Below are 4,857 nucleotides of genomic sequence, written 5' to 3'. Positions count from 1 at the left end.
TAATTGTCACAATATACGCAGTTCATTAAACGACATGATTTGTAGGCACATGTAAGAGTAGTTTGACATCAAATGACCACACACACGCTAAAGGGACAACACAGCTAATCATGCGCAAATTATAGTCTTTTACTGTGAAAATATTATTTGATGATTTAAATGCAGCAATATGAAACACACAACGAGCAGTGTAAAGCGCCTTACTATCTCGTACGTTAACGAAAATCTCAGGTCTCTTTTGGATTACAGTTTCATTAAAATTAATGCTGCTTTAATTCATGGGTTCGCGTAGAGAAATTTTACTGGTTGGCATGTTTACCACTGATCATTTCGGAGCACGTTAATCTCTATGAATGTACGTAACTGATATAAAAGATAGGCGTTATGCGGCAACCACAAGAATTTTATTAAAACTGGTGTTAATGTTTCCAAATAAATTAAAATGACATTGAGGAAGTTATTTCCCGTCTCTATGCCGTTTAATATTGGCAATATTCAAATAAGAAGTTGCGGCCGAGCAAATGGCCAACAACAATTAGTCATAGGCTCGCGCTGTATTGCACGTTCTGATACTCTGAAAACGTTAAGTCATTATTTTTCTAACGTATAGAGGCGCTAAAGGCGCATACATAGAGGTTTCAATAGCAAATGTACACATGTATTTAACCAACATGCAACGGAAGTACACTTACAATATCTCTCACGTCTATCTTCATCCAAGATCAAGGCCAGGGTAGTTATTTACATAAAATGTTTCGACTGTTTCACAGTTAATAATATTTTTAACATAGAGCAGATGATAATATACATAATATATTGATCCTTTTCTTAAATACAATTACGTTGAATGATAAATATTTTTTGGCATTTTTACGTACGTCTTTAAAGAATCATAAAAGCCTTAAGTCATTGCACTCTTCGAAGTTCCGCACGAATAAATATTATTCCCCCAGGGCAACCAATACAGAAAGTGGCCAATATATGTGAATCATTCCACAAATATTTGTCTCCTGAAATAATTACGTCTCGCGGTTAAGGCGCTCAGTCCGGAACCGCGTGACTGCTACGGTCGCAGGTTCGAATCCTGCCTCGGGCATGGATGTGTGTGATGTTCTTAGGTTAGTTAGGTTTAAGTAGTTCTAAGTTCTAGGGGACTGATGACCACAGATGTTAAGTCCCATAGTGCTCAGAGCCATTTTTTTTTGAAATAATTACGAAAATGTTGACCATACAAGTGAAGACGCTGAAAGAGAAAATGTAACTGTTGCTAGCGAATCCGAAATATATGCTTACTTCATGTTCACTATAAAGAGAGTTTAGAATATTTTACTGTCTATGGGCAGATTTACACTCCTGGAAATTGAAATAAGAACACCGTGAATTCATTGTCCCAGGAAGGGGAAAATTTATTGACACATTCCTGGGGTCAGATACATCACATGATCACACTGACAGAACCACAGGCCACATAGACACAGGCAACAGAGCATGCACAATGTCGGCTCTAGTACAGTGTGTATCTACCTTTCGCAGCAATGCAGGCTGCTATTCTCCCATGGGGACGATCGTAGTCCTGTGGAACGGCTTGCCATGCCGTTTCCACCTGGCTCCTCAGTTGGACCAGCGTTCGTGCTGGACGTGCAGACCGCGTGAGACGACGCTTCATCCAGTCCCAAACATGCTCAATGGGGGACAGATCCGGAGATCTTGCTGGCCAGGGTAGTTGACTTACACCTTCTAGAGCACGTTGGGTGGCACGGGATACATGCGGACGTGCATTGTCCTGTTGGAACAGCAAGTTCCCTTGCCGGTCTAGGAATGGTAGAACGATGGGTTCGATGACGGTTTGGATGTACCGTGCACTATTCAGTGTCCCCTCGACGATCACCAGAGGTGTACGGCCAATGTAGGAGATCGCTCCCCACACCATGATGCCGGGTGTTGGCCCTGTGTGCCTCGGTCGTATGCAGTCCTGATTGTGGCGCTCACCTGCACGGCGCCAAACACTCATACGACCATCATTGGCACCAAGGCAGAAGCGACTCTCATCGCTGAAGACGACACGTCTCCATTCGTCCCTCCATTCACGCCTGTCGCGACACCACTGGAGGCGGGCTGCACGATGTCGGGGCGTGAGCGGAAGACGGCCTAACGGTGTGCGGGACCGTAGCCCAGCTTCATGGAGACGTTTGCGAATGGTCCTCGCCGATACCCCAGGAGCAACAGTGTCCCTAATTTGCTGGGAAGTGGCGGTGCGGTCCCCTACGGCACTGCGTAGGATCCTACGGTCTTGGCGTGCGTCCGTGCGTCACTGCGGTCCGGTCCCAGGTCGACGGGCTCGTGCACCTTCCGCCGACCACTGGCGACAACATCGATGTACTGTGGAGACCTCACGCCCCACGTGTTGAGCAATTCGGCGGTATGTCCACTCGGCCTCCCGCATGCCCACTATACGCCCTCGCTCAAAGTCCGTCAACTGCACATACGGTTCACGTCCACGCTGTCGCGGCATGCTACCAGTGTTAAAGACTGCGATGGAGCTCCGTATGCCACGGCAAACTGGCTGACACTGACGGCGGCGGTGCACAAATGCTGCGCAGCTAGCGCCATTCGACGGCCAACACCGCGGTTCCTGGTGTGTCCGCTGTGCCGTGCGTGTGGTCATTGCTTTTACAGCCCTCTCGCAGTGTCCGGAGCAAGTATGGTGGGTCTGACACACCGGTGTCAATGTGTTCTTTTTTCCATTTCCAGGAGTGTATTAGGAAGGGCCGTAAACAGTGAGACAAGAGCTTATTAACTACTGAAAAGTTTTCTCTTTCATGGTAACGGCACCGGGGCAAAGAGATGTATGAGCGACAATTTTGCTCCTCTGCGTGAATTATTAGGAGAACTCAATGAAGTATTCCAAAGTTATTTCAGAAGTACACCTTACAATGCCATTGATTAAAAACTATGTCTTTTAGAGCTTTCCTCAAATAGAAAACTGGGAAATGTGGTTGATTGTTAGAATTCTCAGTAGTGAAATTGAACGATATACAACAAAACTGGGAGTATATTGGAAAAACTGCGGACCTGTTTGTGAACGTGGTCCCCCTGAGTCTGTGAAGAGACTGGTGGAACTAGTAAATTAGGCATGTTACAACATCACAACGAACCACTTCTACAGGTCTGTGTAACGGACACTTTGTATGCATGTCGCGGACTTATAGCGTTTACGACACTCAAATCAAAAAGAAATGACGACAGCAGGCGGAGAGCTGTATTCCTCCAAGCTTGCATTTACAGATACATTGACTAATAAGCTTCTAGTAACCGTTGTTACTTACATCATCAAGGAAAAAGCGAAGAGAAATCTGTGGATGTTAAGGACACAACATCATGATGCAGGGGTAGAACTTCATGCACCAAAAAGAAAAGCTCACACAGGTCTACATTATAATTCCACTAAGTGAGGAGTGGGTGCCATAGACCAAATGGCTGATGCATACTCCACAAAAGAAGTACGAGGAGACTTCTGTCAGCGTTCTATTTTTGTAATTGCTAAGAATTCCCCTGACTTAATCAACATTCTTTCCGTCGACAAAATCAACGACGTACAGAGTGAAGTTCACAGGTTAATTGCACTGTTTGTATGTTACCAGAGCTGACAGTTTGGTGAGCTATCCGTTACCAAACACTACTTACATATATTGGTGTCACAGACAATATTTCAACATACTGTCTTCTATCCATCCACCCACCATCCACTTCCCTACCCCATTGGGAAAGATGCTGTAGCATAACCTTGACGCTAGGTGTTGTCTTCTGGTTGTCCATGATCTTATCTACATTAGTCCTGGTACTGAGTCCAATTTTAGTCGGTGCAGTTGGAGATGACTGACAACGGGTTGTGATAACTTATTTCTGCATCATGTTTACAAACGTTTCTTTGGAATTGCTAGTCAAGTTGATAGATGTTGTGAATATCACAGCGTTTGCAAGTGCAAAGGCACCCAGCTGATTACTGCACGCCTTGCTAGCGCTGCTGCAGCTCCGTCGCTCCATTCTGGGTTTCCCCAGCCAGGGAAAGGGTGGCTGATGTCAACTGCTGGGAGGAAGTCTAGTTGTGTCACGTTCAAGGGCCCTAGGGAAGAGATGTCTCTCATTGTACTCAGAGGACAGTTGCAAAGTGTAGGGCTGCCCTGGCACCCAGATGATTAGGAGACAGATCGCGGTTCATGTCCCGAGATGGCAGATGCATCTGAGACATAAGCATAGCATTGAGCAGCACAGGCTTGACCTCACATAACTGCCCAGCTCTTCGAATGGTGACAGGGCTCTTTCGATCGGATTGGAGTGCTGCTCCTCCCAGCTGACTTTGCGGTAATGGTGGCATCTGTTGTGTGACGCCAGATTATCTGAAATAGAATCGTGTTGTGTTAACATGCAGCAGGTAAGGCTGCAGTACTTCTTGGTGACTGCCCTTGTTTCGTCACAGGGAAATCTGTGACATGGAAGAGGTGTTGTCGGTCCACTCAGTACTCGGGGCATTTACCATCACTTGCCTGACTGCAGTGTAGTCTGATTACCGTCCTGGCGCAGTATCACCGGCTCCAAGTCCCCCTTATAACTCTTTTCCTTGATGTTATTTCTCCAAATAACAATTCAGTAAATTCAAATGGTGTTTGTTATTTCGCACGCATTTTATGTAATCATCTAGTACCATATCATTTTAGTCTCTTCTGGCAGTTTTGAGAAATTCTTCACATGGATCATCAGATCAGTAGAAGAATGGTCGTTTTCGAATTCAGCAGCTCATTACAACAGTAGAATGACCGGAATACAGTCCTTGCCAAACTACACCAACCTCGTAAGCAT

This window comes from Schistocerca gregaria, chromosome 7, assembly GCF_023897955.1.
Source record: "Schistocerca gregaria isolate iqSchGreg1 chromosome 7, iqSchGreg1.2, whole genome shotgun sequence".
Classification (NCBI taxonomy): Eukaryota; Metazoa; Arthropoda; class Insecta; order Orthoptera; family Acrididae; genus Schistocerca; species Schistocerca gregaria.
This window is presented reverse-complemented; position numbering follows the sequence as displayed.